Raw genomic sequence first — 23,731 nt, 5'->3', positions numbered from 1 at the left:
GCATGATAGACGCCAAATATTGTAATTCATCTGGTGGAGCTGAATTGGTCGTGAATAATATAAACTGAGAAGATATACACATCCTCCGCTCCGCATATGCCAGTTTGACCAGAGTTAGATCGCTACAACGCAGGTTCGGATACAAAAAAGTACATAGGTTTTCACTGGGGAGGATGCATGCTCTATACAAAACAAATCCTTGTAATACGAGCATTTCTGGAATAATCGTTTCTTTTTGTGAGGATCTTCTCAGGAATAACTCAAGCTGTTCCCTTTTTGTAAGAAATCTCGGATACATGAAGAGTATATGCGGGTTTTTATGTCTAAATGGACATTCAGGACAAAAGAGGAAGTTTTGGTATCTATCATATACGGTTAGAAGTTGTTTTAAGTCATTTCGGCTGCTTGTGGTTATTTGAAATCCCTCAGTTCACCTTACTTTCTGAGAATTATCCCAGCGTGCTTGCAGAAGCTGATTATAAGGACTCTCTTTCCTGATGCCGCTCCATGGCATGGCGATCGTCCTGTACCTTGCAATCGTTCAGCCTTTCCATCTTTTCAGCCAAAATATCAGTGTTGTTCTGTGTTACCCATTTACGTTAATAGTAAATGGTTTGCGTTCTCCAATGTTACTTGCACTTGTTACAATGTAACTTTCCCCGCTCTCTTGCTCGTGTAAATGAAATGCCCCTTGAAACGAAACCAATGCTATGCATGATACCTAGGTATTTCATACACAATTTGGATTCCACCACATATTCCACACGATACCCTAAAGATTGCTATAATTGTCAGTTATTCACCGAGGATGATTGGCACAATTCCACAATGGCGTCAGAGAAAAGGAACCTTCTTCTTTCTCTTCTTCTTCTTCCTCGTCTTCCTTTCTCTCCTAGGTTGGCGTTGATAAATCAAACTTTACCATTATAATACCAAAATACTTCGTATTTTAATCGCCACAAGTTTTTAAAGGGGGTGACCGCCACAATTTTCCCTCAGATTCCGCTTCTCATACCCATACCCTCATACCCTTCTTTTTGCCCTCAGGGCCATGATAATAGCCTCATTTGGGGCCTACTATAACAATGGAACCCAGGTTGGTGAAGAGCGGGGCCTACCGCTTTGTCAGAGGCATCGATGAACACAGCTAGGGGTGCATCTAGTCAAGGAAATGCCAGAAGTGTAGCATCAACCAGCTGCTGTTTAAACCATTTCAAATGCCTGGACGGCCTCAGTAGACCATAAAAACCCGCGGGAGTCCTTGGTATTGGGCCCAGACAAGTACGTGTTGAGGATCGCTTGGTGATGAGCGGCCTTGGGGAGCAAATGACAATACAAGTTTAAGATGCCCAAGAACCTTCGTAGATTCTTCACTGGGGTTGGCAGGGGATTTTTTTTTGTGTGGGACTCCGTCATGGGTGATCATGTAGTCTAGAAATTTCACCTGCTTTTGTAGGAAATTGCATTTTTCAACGTTTAGAACGAGCCCAGCCTCAAGGAGGCATTGAAAAATGCAGTCGAGGTGGTCCAAATGCTCAGCTTCGGACGAAGAGGCGCCTAAAACATCATCCATGTAGCCGAAACATAAGTTTATGTTTCGTGGGAGATAGTGGATGAATCTCTGAAATATCTGCGCGGCGTTGAACAAGCCAAAAGTCACCCTGGTGAACTCGAAGAGCACGAAAGGTGTGCAACTTGCTGTTTCCGGTATGCCTTTGGAAGCTACATGGGTTTGGTGATACGCCTTGGCCAGATCCAAGCTCCTGAAAACACGGCAGTTTGTCAATGAATGCGCAAAACTATGATGATTGGAACAGGGTATCGGTCGGGAATTGTTTGAGCATTCTGACGCCTATAATCTCCGCACGGCCTCCAACTGCCGTTTGGCTTGGGGACCATGTGGAGTGGAGATGGCCAGCAGCAACTTTTTGTTGGAGTAGGGCAGGTGAATGCGTTTATGCACAGAGTGTTGGAACAGTACGCAGTACGCAGTCGGACTACCAACTAAAGACCTACATGTCTTCAGAGAACTAGCCTGGAACCGTCTGACACATTACATCGAGCTATGATCAACAGTTATTGGAAGGTGTTATCAAATCATTGAAGTCTTTCTTTGCTAACTTCTGGGGTGATAGAGGACACACCTTTGGTAAGATCGGGGAGCCGGTAGTGTTGATGCCGAGTTGCACATCGTGCTTAACTGGCTGGGAGAAGCTACTTTCAGTAATAATGTTGCGATATTTTCAGAAGAGTGACTGAAAAAAATGTCGAAAACAATGGAAAAAATGTCGTTTGCGTAGGCGGAAATTTTTCCTGACGACTTTAAAGAGATTGCGGGGTCTATTAAGGCTTTATTCTGCAGGTCCACCAAAAGCCCATCAGAGTTTCGGGGTCTATTAAGGCTTTATTTTGCAGGTCCACCAACAGACTTCAACAGAAGTCAGCGCCTGAAAAAGGGTTCGGTGCAATTCACTCACATCCACCTGTCTGGCAGCTGTAAATACAAATCGGAGAGGAGTTCGCGGCAACCAGCGGTAAGTTTTGCGGTATTAAGGGGGCCGATGAAGGTCCCGGGTTGCGATTACCAAGAGGTAGGCATATAGCCCAAAGGAAGACTTGCTAGAAAAATATTTCTTAGCAATCGGTCTAAGTGCTCCTTACCTTCCTTTAGCATTGCTGGATAGATGCTTCTTTCGATTTTCGAATCAATTAGTGTAACCATTTCTGAGAAGAGTGTGTGTGACAGACAAACAAACAGCAAACCATTTTAATAAGGTTTTATTTTCTAGCAAACAGGGTTCCCAATGCCTGAACAATCTCGAATATTTCCCAAAAAGCTAGACTTTAAGAATGCCCCAGTTCCATCTTTACTGCAGCGCCGCTTGTTTCATCATAATTTGACTTGACAGCATCTCGGATGAAATGTGCTCACGACTCCTCTTGACTCCAATCAAATCCCTACCCGCTGCTCAGATTTGAATTCTCAAAGTCCTTTGTTCGCTTCCAATAAAAATTTTACGTTCTTTGATTCTTCCCTAGCGTCACTAACGTTACTCAATGTAGCCATTACCATATTTCTGTCCATTTAATTGTCATAGCTCCATCGAATTGTTTTGTCGACATACACTTGGTTGTCTCTTTGCTAACCAGGCTTGAGAAGACAGTCCTGTAAATACTTCAGACCCCTACGTGTCATTCTCCAAAACCTCCCGTGTCCTTAAACCGACGCATTAGTCCGCACCGAAACTTGATAAACGAACTGCTACCGGGATATCGCGCGTACCTATCAGAATATAACACGCGACGTAAAGCTGGAAATAAAAATAAAAAAATTTCCTCTCCCTTTAGCGCTCTAAGGGTTGGTTGTGGTTCACAAGAAAATTGGCGAATTGTTTCTCACCTAATATTGAATTCTGTCTCTGAAGAAATGCGTAAACTTTCAAACAAACAAAAAATCTCTACTTAATTAAATTAATTTTTTTCGTGATATGATTCCCCAATAAATTTGTTTAAATCATAATAGATAATAGCCTAAAACGTTGGATCGAACTCTAAATTCAGGAGAATCACTTTGACAACTCCATTCGACGAACCCAACAACATTTCCTGGAATTTTTTGGGGGCCCATACAAAACGGTCGGTCGAAAATACGAAGACGAAGCGCCCGCACAAACCTTTCTCTTCTTTGGGTTTGTCCTTGTACAAAACCCCCATTTACGGGGCCTTACAAACCCTTAAGAGCTACTTCAGGGCTGCAGTAACCGATTGGTCATGGTAAAAAATTTCAGGACGAAAACAGGGTGCAGTCAAGAAATAAACCTAAGAACACGCATTCTGGACAACCTCTCGAAAACAAACACACTACACTGGGCCCTCCTAGTCCTTACACTGCACAATTTACGTTATTCATAATACATTTTAGAAGGCTTAGCCAGAAGTTTCTTGGCACAATAACCTTGATAATTGGCAGTTTTAGAGCTACCACAGACAAAACCACCTTGCACCAGGCGATTATTACGATTAACACTTGATGACCAATCTGAGATTTCCGCGGATGCCACTTGCTCTGAGGCAAATCATTAGCCAATGCCTAGGCCTTCATACCTTGACCTCCACCGTAACCGCTAAAATTATGACAATTATCAGATCGTAATGAAAGGTTAAAGTCGCATTCACCACTTAATTTTACACGGGAAATTTTGTTAAAAATGGTGGGCAACTTGGCACTTGTCTAAGACAGAAACTGCTCCTAAATAAAACTAGATGAAATGCGACCAAGGTATAGCCGCCCCACTAGATATAAAAATTCGCATGAACAATATTTCGTTTTAGCCGGAAACAAGCATTAGAAATGCACTTAATAATATGCAACATGGTCACGTCTGCCTGAAAACTGCAGGCGTTAATGACTTTTGAAATGCTATGAATAATGAAACTAAGAATTTGATACTACGGAAAGCATGAAAATATTACGTTGAACCTCTTCTTCTCAACAATGCTGCCGGGGCTAATCGAGATCCCAACAGATATCCATCAAACCAAGTTAGATAAATAGAATAACACAGTGTGAGGTCAAAGAGCAATCCACAGAATGTTTGTTTATATCACATTTCGAAGCTGGTTCCGCTTTAAAGAATTTTGATGCCACCACTTCAAACGAAGATTTTGCTTTTCTTTTGCTATCATTTTCAGATTTCTGAGTTAACCTCCATATGTTGTGCATACGCTTTTGACCATAGCGGCTTCAAATTTATTGACCAAAAATTTTGCAAAATAATAAGAGCGTGTTCCAGCATTTGACCGTATTAATGAATCTCAATGATTTCCGTATTAATTGGAAAATAGCCTGCGTTTAAAAATAACGAAATTCAATACCAAAAGTCTAAGTCGCGCGTGATCATTAAAGCCATGTCAAGTATTTTTATGGCCAATTTTCGTAGTTCCAGCTGAAACAGACCATTGGAAAGTAGACTTAGAAACAAATAAAGTCGGATTTAATTAAGCACATCATATAGAAAGTTTCTTGTAAATATTTTTTCTTAACTGCTTCCACCTCATTAAGATATACACATTCATATTTAACCCAAGGATCTACGTCTACAAATTGGAGATGAATAGAAAACCTTGCATATCTAGGAAGCCATTATTATATATATCCGAAGGTAAACACCTTCAACCCCTTGATATTAGGCATACAACATGTCGTCATTATCAATGGTGCATCTACCGGTGTCTCGTCTAGACCTACCTCAGTAATGAATTTTTAACACCTCACATTTACGTCATCGCTTCGTCCAAGGCAGGTTCTGCAACGTCTTCTTTTAAAATGCAAGTTGTTCATTTATATTTTCATCTACAATCGTATTCTAATTCATTTCCTTTAAATTTAAATTAAGTGGGGAAATACCGGTCATGAAACGCGGAAGAAAACTAGGACAGACCAAAAAATGCACAGCAAGATATATATTAGGTATTCTACATCAATGGCTCAAAGACAGAACAGGATTCTGGAACAGGGGTCCAACTCATCTTCTAATCTTTTTCCGCACTTATCTCACACTAAACAAACCTAAATATGCCTGCTTTTCGGGAGAAGCTCGGCTCCTATCAGAAGGAAATTCGAAAAACGGCAGAGATGGTCCTAATTGGAGGTAACTTTAACGCCACAGATCTTGAATGTAGCATGGCGGGGCGTGAATATGGCTAAATGGCTGCCACATTATCTTAAATATCGACCATTCTTACATTCCGATGGTCTGTTTGCCAGAGCCCCAAGGAACTACGTGAGATCTGTGGAAGAATTAGGGATAATAATTCTTCGGGCTGGACGGGATCCCGAACTTAACTCCCCCTCCGCATACTTACTACACATCATATATTGTGGGAGGAGTGTTTCCCACCCAAAGCAAAAGACTCCCTGTTATGACCTTTGCAATGAAGCCCTTACTGTCGGTAGTGTAGCTATTAAGGTAAAGGAGGATTATGTGGCGAATGGTTGTTAAGACATTTTCATGGTAATGAGGGCGACTCCGTCCTTACGTCTCCAATGGAATGTTGGACGAAACGTTATGGCATGGGACGACAAACTAACCCTCCCCCCCCATCAGAAAATTAGCCTGAAAACGTTTGGTACAGTACTTTGGGTCAGATCTTCCGCCTTTGAGAACCTTAAACAAACGGAGGGGAGAGAATTGTCAATTCTAGGAACCCTTTGCAATCTGGTCCGTATACCGATCGAGCTCAATCTCTTCTCAGTGCATCTCTAACAATGTTGTCCGACATCAACCCATAACTCCGCACTATAGAAAACAACGGACTACGCAGTACGCTTAAAAGCATTTCCTGCTAGCTGCAAAAACTCAACATTCGTCATTAGTCGAATTAAGGCCGAAATGCCAATGCGTTGATTTATTTGAAAAAGCTTTAGCTTCTCCAGCACCTTCCCAGCTGTGTCAAGCCTACACAACGGCCGGTATGCGGAAGGGAGCTCAAAGCCTCTTTGGAAGTTTATAACCTAGTCTTCACACATCCTTATTCACATCATCAATTAAGAGGAGGTTGTGTTTATCTCCCGTTGTGCTGAAGCATTTTCCCTTTCCAGTTCCCTGGTATTGAAGTCACCCGCAAGGAGGAGCAGCTAGTTCGTGCTCAAAGCAGCGTCCTCTAGAGCATTAAGCCTGCGTCGAAAGTCTGACTTCACCTCATTCGATGTAACATAAACGCCTGGAACTGTTATTTCTAAACACCGTACACAGACAAAGCCATTCCCTTATTCCCAGTCACGAACTGGGAGTCGAGTGCTGTCCCGAACCCAGATGGCAGCGATACCCAGCAACTCGGAATACCGCGAAATTGGATCCCTGTTCCGGTCCAATTAGCTGATTAGCACCAGATCGGCTTTTAACTCCGAAACGAACTCATAACCATTATTAATATGTAGGATGCAGAGCCAACTAGCCGCGCCCCAGCGCTTTTCAGTTTCGCTCTGAGGACCCTTCACTCTCCAACCCGTAGTATAAACAATTTTTCTTTTTTTTTTGGAGTAGGGAAGATGAATGCGTTTAGGCACAGAGTGTTAGACTCCCGCATCAGTACGCTGTCGGACTACCAACTAAACACCTCCCTGTCATCAGAGGACTAGTCTGGAACTGTTTGACACATTACTTCGGACTAGCCCTCCGCTCTCCCGGCTTTGGGAGCCTTCAAGTCAGGGCGTTATGAGGAGCACTATCCGTCGAGATCGGCGGCTTTGTGCCTCAGCTCGATGAACCGCACCCACGACCTCTATAACAGCATCCACTGTGGATCGCCCTGTTCTGAACCCAAACTGCCTTGAGGATAAGTCCCCGCAGACAGGAGCTCCGGGTCTCCCTTTCCCTTGTTAATCAGCGCGAGCCTGGCCACTTTCCAGCGACAAGGAAAAATGCCCTCCTTCAAGCAAGTGTTGAACGCCCCCATCAGCAAGTCTGGCCATTGGCGGGACACCAGTTTGTAAACTTCCACCGGGATGCCATCAGGACTTCGCACCTTCTTGTTTTTCATAGTGAGAACCGTTTCTTCGAGCTCTCTCATTGTGAAAAGGGGACAATCCTCAACGCTCTCCACGCTATTAACATCCACCTGTACAGGATATCTGAGGAATAATGCTCGTACAATGCGGTCCACTTGGTTGGTACTTAGTATCCAGAGCTTCCGCAGAGCTCCAATTTTCCGAGTGACAAACTTGTAGCCATGTCCCCACGGGTCCCCATTCACCTCTTTGATCAAGTTATGCCAGCTGCGAGCTTTGCTTTTCTTTGTAGCGCTGCGAAGTCTCCTTTTTGCTAATCTATACTCCGACTTTATGGCGAATGCCTCCTCGTGGGCGTGTAAACATTATGTCAAACGGCGGAGCTTATGACACTCTTTCCGTAGGTCGGAAATTTCTGCCATCCGCAAGTGCATAAAAGGCTTGTCACGGCCGGGGCTCCTCCAGGGCATGGAAGCCTCACACGCTGTCGTTATAAGGTTCATCACTGAATTTACGACGGTGTCAGCTGCATCGCTACCACCTCCGGAGCGCCCTCCAGCGTAGGGGAAGCGTCGGCGGTTGGTGCTAGTCGGCAAGTAACGTCAACCACTTCGAACGCGATCACTTGCCAAGAAGTCTTCTAGGACTCGCCGCTCGTCCACCGATGATGCCAGAGATTCCGACGCAAAAGTCATGTCGGGGATGCTTCCTTCACAACCTGGGCACTGAAACGTTGGCATGGATCCGGCGTTTAAACTATGAGCCCGGTTCTTGCCGCCATTTGCAGAATCCGTTTCCCTCTGGAGTGTGGCTGAGGCAACACCGAATCCAGACAAACCTGTTCCCTCGGCCTTGGGAAAGAACACGGAATCGAAGGTCGTCCCCAAGCTAGATGGCAGCGGTACCCAATACTTCGAGATTCCATGAAGCAGGTCCTTGTTTCGGTATTGCTCGCTAAATACCATTAGATGAGCATTTACCCCCGCAGCGAACTGCACTAGCAACTGGTGAGCGGTTGCGGTGCATGTTAATTTGTAAAATGCGGATCATGCCATTCTCGCCCTAGCTGACATGTGTCCATAGCCCAGACACCTGTAGCACTTGGTGGGGACTATCCACATTCGTACCCTGCATACTACACATCCAATCTTGATTTGCTAAGGAGTTTCCTGGCATATTGCTCGGGAACTTCCACCACCATGAGTTTTTAGCCTCGCGCATTTACAAAAATGATACCTATCCGGGCATTGGTTAACTCTCTCCTCCACTTCGACCTTTTCAGTGAGGCAGTCAAGATTCGAGATTTCTAGAAAGCACATAGGCTCGAGGCTAGAAACAAGAGCCTTCTCCCCAATAACCCCTTGACCGATTGGCAGAACGTACCCTTACTAGTCGTTTTCAGGCCCAGTTCGACGAGGACTCCGCCACACCTCGTTTTCCGTATGGAAAACACCTACACCTGTTACGGCTTTTGGTTTGCAGCCTCCTTGTTTTTGACCAGACGGATCTCTGGCGGCGTAGTCAGTTGTTTCCTTTTATACTTTTTCACCTTTGTCTTTTTGGGCCCTGGAAACTACTTTGATACAGTTTCCTTTAGCCACGTCGTATTCTTTCCGCTTTTTCCCTAGTTCACTTTGAAGTGGGCTATCTCCGGTGCGTTTGGCGCAAACAGCTTTCTCAGCAGGAAATGTGGCTATTTATGCTTTCCAATCATCTGCACGTTCGCCAGTAGAAGGAGATGCGATCCAATAGTTCCTCCAGTTCCATCAGCCCGTTTTAACGCCTTTACGAACTTTCCTCTGGAAGAACACAAGGCAGGAACACAGGATACTACGGATATTGAAAAACTAGCTAGGGGACTGCAAGGCCTGGGAAGAGTAACCGAAAATTAAGGTCATATCTTAGATACAGCTTCAAAGGCGAGGAGCTTTATGAGAAGCATCTGCTTACCGTTTCCAGCCAGCGCTATTGGTAGCGGAACTGTATATATCATAGAAAGGTGAGGAGAACAAGGAAGCGGTCGTCTGTAAGGAAAGTGTATCATTCATAGCTGATGCGACTGGGATCCAACATCCAGCCATAATATAAATCCGTCTGCCGCAAGTGAGATTTGAACCGCAACCTTTCGCTATGACAGCCCTGAGCTTTACCCACTGAGGTATCCGGATCCTAGCTACTATTTTACCTCGTTTAAATCTAGAAAGTCTCCTTTTCATTTTCTATGCTATTCTACGTTTACAAAAAGGCCAATCGAATGATTGATTATAGATTTACGTGAGTTAAGAGGAGACATCACATCTAGCCTATTAGAATGGTTTTCTGCTAAACAAATAATGTTAGGAATTCGACAGTGATAAACGTTTCAACCTGAATATCTACTGTAACAGCTCTTTTAACAAAACATCTTCTGTTTCATAACATTTTGCTGTGATTCCTTTGCCCATTCAGATGAATTTGAAATTCGCGTAAATTATTCTTGCATCATTGCTTGTCATATTGCGATAAGATTCCGCCAACCTTAGTAATCTTCAATTACTGCAAAAGTAATATCACTTAAATGCCACCATCGTTGCACATTAAGATCTACAGATCGTTTACCACATGGCTGTAATTATAGCGGCCCATCGTGTAGCCATCATCACATTCGTAGAAACAGCGAAAAAGAGGAGCTCACATAGCCATAGCCATTGCAAAAACCAATTTGCAATAAACAAATCCCACTTGGATTATACAATCTTTTATCATTCACTGAAGGAAATTCATCACTTAAGCAATAGTCACAGTACGTGATAGTACTTCGGATAAATGGACAATTGTTTATTACGAATATTTTGCTGCATATGGACTGACATTGATCGTGGCAAGCGTGGGCAGAGGTTTTCACTATTAGCGAACCATTTTTTTCGGGGCAGGGAAAGAAACAATGCCGGGCAGGTATCATTCTTGAAGGTTGTTACCAAACTTGTTACTCATTGCCTTATAAATTGATAATGTCTGGTGAAATTCACTCTACATAAGATAGCTTTTCCTTTATTGCTTAATTCGAAATCCGGCGTTTCCTCATTGACTACCTTTAGTGCTATATTTTCGCGAAGTGTCCGTAAATGTGCTGAAATTACCACGGGCAAAACTGAGTCATTTGACGATTCCATTTTAAAAACCACACATTTGTACGTTTTACGACCAATATTAAATCTAGGAGAACCCGTTTGCTTGCATAATTTCACTTATCCGTGCAAAACGACAGGTATTTATGATAGTTTCATTACGAGAGTACAGTACAAGATATGTACCAATTTGGAAGACCCGCGATGGCCGGTTTTCGCAGAGAATAGCATCTCCGCTTATAGCAAGTGGATTTACCTGAACACACGCATATTTTGTAACGAGCCCAAGTGCATTTATTTCGTGTTCCAGTTTCTCATCCTCGTTTAGGTTGCTGCATTCGTTGCAGTCACAAGATATTATGCAACACGCAAAATATGCAGGCGTATCGCGAGGAATTAAAAGTAGTTTCAAGTGGATTTTCGTAGAATAATTAACAAATACTTAAACCCTCACTTCACACTATATTACATACCTTAGACAACATACTGCTGAGTTATGTACCCAATAATATCTGTAATGAGTGCTATAAATTCATTAACCCATAGCCATGTTTCTCGGTTTTATTTGTCAGTTTATTTCCGCAGATAAATAGACCCAATTGCGTTACTCAGTGAGAAGCTATGTGTTCCTTTACAAATCTAAATCGCACAAACGACGGAGCCAGGGCGGGCAGGTGTGGAATTCGCATCCACTAAAACTCATCCTCAGTCCCTCCAGCCCAGGCCTGGTGGGGGGTTTCCCTTTAGGCGCTTACAATGCTCGTCCTCTGAACTTTCCTTCCTTAACCAGCTCATTCTGTATTTTTACAATTGCGGAGGGAACCGTAAGCCAGTTCTCCTTTGACCTCAGCACCTGCGTAGCTATACACTCCGAGCTCACGTTCGTTCCTAGCGCTTGGTTCAGGCTCCTTCTGTCCACCGCGAACCTTAAGTAATGAAACATGACATGCTCTGCATGCTCCTGTCTGCCACTACAAGCAGGACAATTCGGTGGACCATCCGGCCCAAAGTGGTATAAATACTGCCCATGGCAACCAAAGTGTCCCGTGAGGAACTAGTTAACGTGGTAGTTGGCTTCTCCGTGTTGTTGCCCAAGCCATACCCTAATGTTCGAAATAAGCCTGTGCGTCCACCGGTCCTTGAGGGATTCGTCCCATCTACCTTGCCAAGATCATGCAATTCTGACTTTTTCGCTTTCCTGCGTACCGTGTGATCCTCTATACGTCTTGCATAGCATACCATGCTCATTTTATTCTCCAGAATATCGACTAGAATCATGCCCATCACCACCAGTGCTGGCTCATCTGATGCGGCTCTAAAAGCACTGCAAACCTGTAAAGCCATCAGCCAGTAAACCAAATTTACCGTCTTGGAGAGTTTGTGCCGTAGCGGCACCCGCTGCATTTTGGCATGAATACTCTAAGTGCTTACTAAAGCTCAGTTTGGTGTTAATTATCACCCGCAGGTACTTGATAGCCGGCTTAGAGCTTGCCATATATACACAGACTTTCACCTTCATGGCGTTTTTAAGGTTTTGTTTGCAAAACAAAATTAAACTTCTAATACAGGCGGCGCTTAGCGATGAGGACCGCTCTCTAGCTCTCTAGCCAACTTTTAACAGAACTGATTTCCTCGCTTGAGTACAACTCAGCGTCTTCGAGATGCTTTGCGACAACAACCAGCGCTATGTCGTCAACATAACCCACCACTGTAGCTTCCTCCGGAAGCGGCAGATTAAGTACATCGTTGTACATGATGTTCCAAAGTAATGGGCCCAATACAGAACCTCCCTGGGGTCCGTCATCGGTGTCAAACCAGAGCCTCCTTTCAATTAAATAACTATCGACGATAGCAGCGAGATAGGCGGGAATACCAACCTTTAAGGATTTGCATATTAGATCCGGAGTTACTACACGCAATATTTGCTGGTACTACCCTTTCCCCCAAGCCAATAACCAATTTGATGGCATCAATGGCTGATCTGGCTTTACGGAACCCATATTGCCGATCTGAACGGCCGCACCGCTCTCAACAACAGGGAGTAATCTATTATAGATTACGTAATCTAACATTTTCCCCATAATGTCTAAAAGACATATAGGTAGGTATGAGGATTGTTCACCTGGAAGTCTACCGGGCTGAAGCAGAAGTACCAACTTCTGCCGCTTCCATACCGCTGGAAATATTCCCTTGGACATGCACGCTTCGAATAACTCAGCAAACATGTCCGGCCTGGATTTCACGGCAAACTTAACGGCCTTATTCGGTAGTCCGTTCAAGCCCCGCGCTTTATTGTCTCCTATTCTACCGCAGATCTCCAGCAGCACGTCTTTGGTGACTGCCGGAATTGCCGTCACATTCAGAGGTGGTTGGAATGTGTTGGTGCTCTCCTCTGGCTGGAGGAATAACCCCTGGATGATTTTCAGCAAGAGGATGAGACACGTGATCTGCGGAGATGAACGGCCTCTGAATCGTCCCATCGTGATTCTATAAACACTCCCCCTCGGGTTTACGTCCGCTTCTGAGCAGAGCTTCTTAATGCATTTCCTCTTACTTCACAGGATGGCGAGCTTGAGGTTTTTGCGAGCTGCCTTATAGGCGCACTTTTTCTGCCCCTGATCGACTCTACCTACCGCCGTCTGAGCCGCTCTTCTGGCGTCTGCTTTATCAGATCGATCTATCCTCACCTCTAAGAAAGGTCTGCTCATCCAAAGATTTAGCAAACCAGCGTAAAATCTTTTTCGGTTTCGGGTCTCACAGAAGATTGCCTAGTGATTGCTTTGGGTGTAGCGTTTTCTGACGCAGCAGGACATACCACGAGTCAGCGCAGGGTTGACAAAGGTCAGGTCTACAACCGAGCATGACCCCCTTTTTTGAAAGCATTGAAGTTACCAGCAATTACCTTCGGACTTCGCCCCCTTGCGTCGAGAACAAGATTATTAAGCATTTGCTCGAATTCAGACAGTGTCAAACTTGGTGGGGCGTAGCAGCTGTATACATATACAGTACTTATTTTTACCCACACAAAGCCACTGTCGACCGCAAGCCCATATCGCCGCTCCGCCAGTCGGATCTGTGACCCATATGCCACCGTGACGACGTCTATATGGTTCACTTATGATGACAATTTCCATCTCAGATTCAAGTAAATTCTGAGCGACCCTGCAATGCTTTTGGGCACACACTGCGGCATTCTCCCCAGGTGAGTTTTTGATTTGAGTCCGAAAGTCATCAGTTTTGCCTTCGGATTTTCTATTCACATTTCCGCTCAGATCTTTTAGGTCGGGATCAGCTTTGACCTTTTTGAGTAGCTCCGCGTAGCACAGATTGAACTTACTGGAGATAACAATCGGATCTGGACGAGTTCGCACCTTTGCTTTTCGTTTCGCTTTTCAGTTGGTAACTGTTGTCCATCCATCGTTTTCGTTCGTCTTGGGCTTTGCAACGCTGGTCGAGTTTCCTACAGTCGCTGTACGCTTTCCTCCTTCTGAGCTGTTGGTGCTGGTTTTCAGAATGTCCTGTCCGCCTTTTTTGCTCTTAGGCCCCTGCTGATTATTTAGAAGATCCCCCTCCTTTTCACGTACTCGTTTATTTCGCCGTGATTCGATAGTAGTACGGTTAGGCGTCACTTGGGTCGCTTGTGACACTGTTGGCACAGCGTGGTTCAGCGTATCCTTTTTATTCGTTTCCTCCATCTGCAATCAATTATAAAGGACTCTAATAGCCCTAACCATATTCCTATGGTTTGGTGCACGTTGTGCTTGTCCTTGATAAACTCGGACAGCTCAAATATTTTTGCCCCAAGCTGGATGAAGGATAATTCCTCCGGATCGGGACTCTGTCCCCTATAAGCCCCGGCAGGGTTACTCCTTTCAGACGCTCCTTCATTTTTGGCGTTTATTGACCTGGCCTGTACTTTATCCTTCATCGTCTTTGGTAATGGTGGAGACCTCAAAGTTGATGAGCTTCTTTTGAATGGATCCTTGTTCTTGTTCCTGGAGCACCTCCTGCTGCCTGTCTATCTGTCACACGCACTTTTCTCAGAAACGGCTATACCGATTGACATGAAATTTGGTGAGAAGGTGGGAACTATGAACATCCAGACATGCAGTGAGTGATATCCTCCTGCGCTGAGATTTAGGGGGGGGGGCCCAATACATGTAAAAGGGGGGCGTAAAAATATAGTCATGTGGGGTATGAAAGAGAAGGTCTCGATTAGTAATTTTCGAAGTCGGTCTTAGTTTCGAGATTTATTAGAAAGGCGGGGAGTAGGAAGGGTGGAAATTAATGATTTCTTTATCGCACACATTCTCAAAATTTGAAAAAAATCATGGAGCTGCCTCTATATGGTGCCCAGGCCTCAAAATACTCTCCATATCGATACCCGCTCAAATTAAGTTAAGAATAGTATATTACCATATTTCTAGGGAAATTGAGTAAAACCCCCTTAAGTTTATCCCAGAGTTATAAAAGTTGGTGGTGGTATAAAATATAACATGAAGCATATTATCCCCAAGTTTGATCAAAATCATACTATCAGTAACAAAGTTACAGTAGCTCAAAGTTGACTTTACCGTGTAAATTTACTGGAACTATTATAAATATCAATATCACACTAAAGTGGGTAGTTAGGCACGCTAAATGCATATACATAACGGGCTAAGTACAAATGGGATAGTTCTACACTCAATTATACTCACAGAAGAAGCAAACAAAACCTTTTATGCCTAGTTTCCGGTTTCCCGACTTGTTTTTCTACTGTTCGTTATTAAGACTGCATACATTTTCTCATCCGCCAGGATCAGCCCAGCCTTCTCCAGCGTGGTCCTTACCACTCTCACCGTCTCTGCCCCGTAAATCTCCATGTCCCCTAGGTACCGAGCCCTGTGATACTCCCGCTGTGACGATGCATTCTTTGGGACCCTCACCCATCCCGTACTAGAGAGTTCTCTCTGAGAGGTAATTCTCCACCAGACACGTCAAATAGCTAGGAACACCTATGTAAGCTAATGCGCTTTTAATTCGGCCCCAATTGACGGAATTGAATGCGTTTTCGACTTCCAGCGCCACCAGGGTAGGAGTCTATTATAAATAACTCTCTCCATAATTTTGCTCATTGTATCCGATAGGCTGGTTGGACGATATGATCCTGGTCCTCCAAGTGGTTTACTGAATTTGGGACGCAACACCTGTTTATACTTCTTCCACTCTGCAGGAGAAAATATTCCTTCTTTTATGCGGGGTCTCGAAGGTGATAGTGAAAATGTCGGACCCAATTTTCACTGACAGCCCCAAAGCTCGGTTAGGGATCTCATCCATTCCATTCTCACCGATCAAACCACATATTTCCCGGAGCTCATTCTCGGTAACTGATGCTGTCACGCACTCGTTGCCTTCGGCCACATTTTGTCTACCGCTGTCATGGTGGTGAGGAAGCAGAATGGTAGCAATATATTTCAGAAGATCGGGGTATTCCAAGTGTTTGCTTAACATTCACCCCTGAGGATGCGAGAATGCCTTCCTTTGTAGTTCGTCATCTGAAATGGCATCTCTTTTCTTACCATTACAATTGAAAGATCTCAGTGGAATTTTCATTATCCATGGCACCGATGTCATCCGTAGTATCCTAGTCTAGGCTCTCTGGACCAACTCGATGTTAGATGTGCCTGCTGAACCCCACAACTGAATTCCGTAAGTCTATATTAACCTGCTTTCGTCTCAATATCTTTTTTCCACCTTAATCGCCAATCCAGGTGTAAACCGAGGTACTCTTCCTCATGGGATCAAAGGGATCATTACACTATTGATTGAGACTTTAAAGCAGTTTCGTCGGTACAGGATGAAAGTGACGTGAGAGCACTTGGTTTCACTCACAAGATATTCCCATTTTTTAAGCCACTTTTCAATTCGGCTTAGGTGGATTTTTTTTTTGTTGTAATCTTAGGATTGGTGTAGATACTTAAAATAGCAGTACCATCTCAGGTTATCAGATTAGAATCAGTTGATAGATCCGAGGTATAGGTAGGGTAGAGTGCCACCGGTCCAAGGACGCTGCCTTGAGAGAATCCGTAATATGGATGTTGAAATCGCGAAACGAGAAGCTTTTGCATTTCACCCTGAATTTGCGCTGCAAGAGAAAAGATTCCAAAATTCCATGAAACTGTACTGGAAGCAACTTCTTTATTTTAAAAATCAAATCTCATACCACACTTTGTGGAAGGCTTGTGTCACATCGAAAAGGACCGCTGAGCAATACTTCCTATCCTCCGGTCAACTCCTTATCTTAGAGACGATCCTGTGAACTTGTTGGATTGGAGCAATTACTTTGTGACCAAATTTATAGGACTGTAAAATGCAACCTGTGTTTGGTCCTTCCAACATTTAGAAATTGATGAACCTTCTTTCTTTGGGTCCACTTGTTCTTCAAAGATTTGAGCAACTTATTTCGCTCTAAATGAGAAGCTGGGTTGTTGCGATGGATATTTTCGGAAGTTTTGAAACCATCCCCAGAAATTGGTGAAAAAATACCTTTATCAGGTATTTTGCAAATGCCGCACCTTTTTCAGCATCACTCCTTTCCCACCAGTGGCGATTCGCATTGAGCAGGTCTCTTCAACTTTCTGGTAGCTTTTCATAGAGAAAAATCATGTTTCCGTTGATCCTTAAGGGCTTCATGGAGCGATCGGCTTGCTCTGGCCAATTGTTTTTTTTAAGTCTGGGGATCTATGAGCCTAACATTGTCTTCTCAACTTTCGCTTTCATTGGGTCAGCTGTAGGCTATTCAGTGTACTATTTGTTAAATAATTGACGATACATGAGCGTTGAGTAGAGAATTGTGCAGCCTGGTATTCAAGGGAGCGTTGATTTGCAGATGAGTACCTATATTTATACGGAATTCAACCAGTTGACCTGGTTATGACGGGGAATTGACCTGAAAATACATCATCGTGCGGCCCGCTCGCTATCGACTCCCGCCTCACATTTATAATAACACCAAAATCAGGTCCAGATGAAACGATGGGGAGGGGGGCTAGCACGTCCCACAACTGTCTCCCTTGAGAGTAACTGGACTGGATTCCCAATGAGTGTGCTTAGCCATAATATCCCCAGCCGCAAGAAATATGTTCCCCAGTGTGTTAAAAAATTCCTCGAATGTCTGAGAAGTCAGTTTCAACTTTGGAGGACAATAGGTTGCGGTGAAGCTTACCTCGCTGGCCCATTCCAGTAATCTGATTGAAGTTCATTGGAGGTAGTCTTTGCATTAGTTTCCAAGAAGATGATGCTTAATGCGAAATCTGATAAGTATTGCAAAATGCGTTTCGGATATGAGCATTATTCTATTTCTTGGTCAATCAGGAAGTGTTGTATTCCCAGTTTATGCTGGTTGGCGCCGTTGAATTCAAGTGACATATTTTGAGCTGGTTCATTTGCTTCTGACAAGGCTCTGAAAAATGTGGGTCTGATTACGCATCATGTTTTGCTCCGAGACCATCAACTCTTTCAGATTGAGGGTTGGGGCGCTTGTATCTTCTTGGCTTTGAAGTGAGGATTTCAAATGCTAGCGTAGATCATGTCTTGCTGAGCTATGTTTTTAGAGCCTTCAGCCGCAGATGTGCTGGCGGGATTGGTATTTGTTTCAGTGCCTTAAATTTGTATTTTCGGTTGCCACTTTTGTTTAATTCCAGCATAGACTAAGAAACCTCTGTAGTTAGACGTGTGTGGTCCACTACCATAATTGCTACAGTTTTAAGCTGTAGTATCCTCTTATTTTGCTTACAATTAACCTGCAGGCCTCCACAAATAACACGAAAACCAGGTGGATTCTAATATGTCTTTATGCGATAAATTTCTTGAAAATTCTGGCACTGCACCGGGCCAGGTCTTTTACGTGGCTCTTCTACGACGATTCTTCGATGAAGCAAATAGCGTAGGTTATATATTCGATGTGTTCTACCCCTCTTAAACTTCATTCCATCAGATTCGACTTCAATTTTGGAGTGATTTGCACCAAGTAATGGAAACCTATTTTGATTCGGGCTGTGGAGTTGTTAACGAAATTTCGCGTCGGCGAGAAATTAAACTCGAGGCCTGACAACTGACAAGCGTATATTCTCGCACTAACCTAGACTTTATTTAGATCGGCCACTAAGATCGAAACTACTCGATTTGGTCTACAATATATGGTTTAGTGAATTTGATTTCACTGATCACAAGTGCATCGGTTTTAAAGTTATTGTGTTTCTTAATTCACGTAAGAGAAAACAAAATTTGATTGGAAAAGTAGTTCATAGCGTGTAGCACAATACTAGAAAGTTTGGTGCGAACTATAGTATTATTAGCACTGTTATAGTAGTTAAAAGTCACCATCACATGTTCTGCAATGCCAAATGTGCCTGCTACATACAAATGGAACTATCGTGCACCACTGACCTTCCAATTTGAAATTATCTTCTAAATATCCTAATTTGGAAGCAAAAATTGTATTATTCAAATATCATATCAACTGAAGTCCACTCATCCAAAGAATTTCTTGTTTTTCACAGAGCAAATTGAAGTTTCCATTAACATCAACTGAGTCGCTAATCCGTTTCACAAAACCACCAAACCACCTAGAAATAAATAGGTGGATGTAAAGCAACAAGTTAGGGGATGAAATCGTATTCCAATTTATCTAAGCCTTATCAAACTTTCAAAAAAAAAATGTTTGAAGCCGGTAAAGTCATATAAAGTGAAAAGCTGGAGAAAATCTTCATAGTAAAGTCATAAAAGAGTACGGTGCGATAAAATTGTAGGACAGCGTACATAGATAATGACGACCCAGTCTACTCTTGTTCAAGGATAGAAAAAATCATGTCGTTGGATATGTTGGTTATAAAAAATTAGTCCTTTTCGTTCGCATAGTTATAGTCACGTGGCCCACCTCTTCACACTGAAGTAATTTCGGGTCGTATATGCAATGTCCATTCTGTTACTAGTGACAATATGAAATTAACTTTGATTGATTACTATCTTCAGTCTATTGACCTTGCTTCGCTATTTTTGTGGTTAATAAACATAGTGAAATACAAATATGTATGCTTAATGACGTTCATATTGGAGAATACAATACTTATTATTGATAAGGAACCTTTTGAAATGAAAGGTTACTGAACTTTATGTATTGGAGTCTGTTTTTTCGGTTGTCAACCCCAATGAATCTTTCATAGATATGCTATGTATTTCAGTTCTCTCACTTCTCTCAAAAAGGTGAGGAAACTTTCAGTCACAGAGTGAAAAGAGAATAATTGGCATGGAACATTGAGGTTTAATATCGTCGACCTCAAACAGAAGGCTATCAAACAATCTGAAAAAGTGATTAGAGAGATTAGATAACCCACTTAGCTCACTGAGCGTGATTTTATCCACAACAAATGGTCATGATATCACTCATAGATTTCTTCGCCATATGCACTGGAAAATCATCCATCTTTCGTGTTGAGAGCCAACAAATTTTTGGGGGATTCCCCGGCTTATAGTTCGTAACATTGCTTACTTATTTTGCTTGCTAGTTTTGAAAAAAACTCGAATATGCGAAAAATATAATAGAATTCATAGGGACTAGGAAGATCATAGTCTCATACAGTAAGAGCTTCGACCCTACTGATATAAACTCCTTTGCCAAACCTTGCTCGGATTTCTTCTTCACTTGTGATTTACAAAAATCAAGTGACTTAAATCTAGCAGTTCTGAGCATACTCAATAAAAGGCTTTAAAACTCGGAACAGTGTGTATGGAGCTGAGTTTCTCACTACCTGAATTCCAGGATTGAAGGAGGAAGGATGTTTATATTTATGGATCTAATTAATTCGTGCCGTTTCCTAAGAGATGGCATAACTTGATTATTATTCCATCGTTCCAATATTCCGAACATGCGTTGGGAAGCTACTCTCATTGTGATTCTTTGTCAGTATATGTCATTCATTAGAGGTGTAAACAACAATTTTTTTTTTCACTCAACTTTGTGTCTGGAAAAGTTTTTTGTGGTGAGTTCTTCTTCATAACTTTAATATGAAGAAAACTACTGCCGAAAGTCATCGTAATCGTATTTTGGTGGAAGTTTATGGTGAGCTGGGCGAACGTGCCGAAAGTTTTTTGCACGATTTAAAATTCCTGATTTTGACTTGGAAGACGAAGAAGGTCCTGGGCAGCCAAAAAAGTTTCAAGATGATCTTTGGGAGTCACTCAAGCAGCCAATTCAAAACTTTTAAAAGCAGCCGGATACACTCAAAAGTAAGGAAATGGGGGGCCACATGAATGGAAGCCAAAAGACCTTGAAAGGCGATTTTACATGTCCCAAATGTTGCTGGAACGCCACAATAGGAAGTCATTTTTGCATCGGAGTGTTACTGGCGATGAAAAATGGATTCGTTATGACAATCCCAAGCGCGAAATATATATGAAACCCGGCCAACCTGCCAAATCAACGGCGAAGCCGAATATCAATGGCGCGAAGGTAATGTTCTCTATTTTGTGGGATTTGAAGGGTATGCTTTATTATGAGCTGCTAAAACCGGGTGAAATCATCACTGGGGAACTTTACCAAGAGCAATAGCCGAAAAACTCTCGCTTGGTCTTTCTTAAATAAACGTTCAAATTTTGAAAAAAACGGCACGAATGAAGTTATATATTAAATGGAAAGTGTAAACATCCTTCCTCTTCCAATCCTGGACTCCAGGTAGTGAGAAATTTGGCCACATATTTTCTGGTCTGAGTTTGAAAGCCTATTATAGAGTATGCTCAGAAGTGGTGGATTTAAGTCACCTGATTTTTGTAAATCACAAGTGAAAAAAAAATCCGAGCAAGGTTTGGCAAAAGAGTTTATTTCAGTAGGATCGAAGTTCTTATTTTCAACTAGCATTGAGGCCTGCACGTAGGGTTTCGACTATTGCTTGACATCTCAAGGCCTTCTCTGCTCTCTTGTTCATATATTTTTATAGCGAAAAATAAAAACTCAATTTTAATTTTGGTACCTTTCGCCGCAGGACAACGAGAAAAAGGGAAATAACTTCAATGCTCACATCCGAAATTCCCAATGCAGTAAAAGTGAATCACGCCCAATTACTTTGATTAAAACTAACCAACCAATTATGTATCTTTTGACTAGTTCTCTCGATCAAAGGACATGACACATATATGTTCCGCAACCTGAGGACCCCTACAGCATTACTCTCCCTTCACTTTGACTTTTACTCACTAAAACCACCTCCTTCTCCTTCGTTTGCCCTGCAGGACTGCCACTTCGGTAGTAAATCACGAACAGGATCAGTTACGAGCTGTTGCTTGTATTGGTACTTATCATCTTCCTCCGAAGTTCCTCTCGCCTTAGCATATTGTGGATCGTCCTCATTAGTTTAGTTCACCGTCCTCCAAGGTGTTTCAAAGGCTAGAATCTGGCCCACGATGTTCTCGGGTGACAATGCGTTCCGGTGACAATTTTCACCTCCGCCCTGTGGGCGGCGAATCTCGGACAATTAAAAACAACATATTCCACTTTATCCTGAATCATATCACATGTCGCGCAATATGGGGAGTTGACACGCCCAAAGCAGTAAATATATGCCCGATACCCTCGGTGTTCACTTAGGAATTGGGTTAGGTCGTACCTTACCTCTCCATGGCGTCGTTAATCCACTTTGCAACATCTGGAATAATTCTATAAGTCCAGCATCCTTTGAAAGAATTGTCCCATGCCTGCTACCATACATGCTACTTCGTCAATATTTTTCCGATCGTTCCAATGCCAAAACCCAAACTGGAAGAGCAAAATCGATCTAACAACTGTGGAGACAAGGATTATACGGTTTTGCCTTGGGCCGCCTATATTCAGTAACATTTCGGCCAATAATGCTTTTCTTGCTAAACTTTCAAGATGTGATTTGAAGTTTAATTTTTGGTCTATAATGACTCCTTCATATTTGAGTGCTAGTTGTGAGTGTGTGATTTGCTTGCCAATCCTAACTTTTATCGACGTTTGCTTCCCGTGTTTGATGAGTAAAACTACCTCCGTTTTATGCTCTGCGAGCGCCAGACTAACGCCTTCTAGTCAAGATCTGACTTCTCAAATTCCCTCGTTTGTCAAAATCTCGATCTCCTTTATGCCTTGTGCCACGATAGTTACTCCATTATCATCTGCGAAATCGATAACGGTCACTTCTTTGGGGAGATGAAAACTCAGAATTTCATGGTACATTATTATCCACAGAGGGGGCCAAGAACCGGTCCTTGTGGAACCCCCCAAGTATCTTAGATCCTTCGTCCGAATCATAAACCAGTAGCCTCTCGTGAAAAATTTCATGACAATCTGCACTAGGTATTTCGGAGGGCCTAATTTCGCTAAAGCCTCAAATATTTTATAACAGTTTGCAGAATTGAAAGCGTCCTTCACATCGAGATTAACTACCGTACAGGACTTATTGGCATTGCTGCTTCCACAATTTTCGTCAATGTACTGATCGCGTTGACAATAGATCTCGCCATTCGGAATCCGAACTGCCCGTCCGAAAGTAAACCCTCGCTTTGTGTGGTCGGTACAAGCCTGTTGTAGATGACCCGTTCAAAAAGTTTAGCTATGCCGTTTAATAGGCATATAGGCCAATAAGACAAATGATCCCCCAAAGGTATGTTTGATCCGTTATTCAGGCTGTCGTCTAAACGAATGTTATTGTTGGCATTCTTCTTCGCGGCATCAGGAACCTCTTCTGTGGTTACATCAGGGATTTCATCGGGATCTACCTGAACAGTGGATAGAATTGATTCAGTTAAGCCTTGTGGGAAAGGGGTACTGACAATATCTCACAGCAAATCAGGGTTTGTGATCGGCGGTGTCGATTTATCCTTGATCGATGCTATGATGGCCTTGTATGCACCTCCCCATAGGTAGAAGCTCGCTTTCTTGCATAACCTCTTAAAAGATTGAGGGTTGAAAAAGTACGGAACCTTGTGGGTTTCCGGCAGGAGCAGAGGGAACTATTGCTGAACTTTCACAACTGGTATAAGGACAGGGGAACTGTTGCTGAACTTTCACAACTGGTATAAGGAAAGGCAAGCTGTTGCTGAACTTTCACTTGAGATGACC

At 43.0% G+C, this 23,731-nt stretch overlaps 1 protein-coding gene across 1 annotated transcript in view; it reads left to right on the top strand.

The window, feature by feature from the left end:
- The window catches only part of LOC119655784 (UDP-glucosyltransferase 2), a 109,399-nt gene that overhangs the window by 37,402 nt on the left and 48,266 nt on the right, over window positions 1–23,731 (top strand). The gene's annotated exons all lie outside the window — the stretch shown is intronic.

This window comes from Hermetia illucens, chromosome 4 (assembly GCF_905115235.1).
Source record: "Hermetia illucens chromosome 4, iHerIll2.2.curated.20191125, whole genome shotgun sequence".
In the NCBI taxonomy this organism is placed as follows: domain Eukaryota; kingdom Metazoa; phylum Arthropoda; class Insecta; order Diptera; family Stratiomyidae; genus Hermetia; species Hermetia illucens.
Note: the sequence above shows the minus strand (reverse complement) of the source record. Positions and strands in the feature narration are given on the sequence as shown.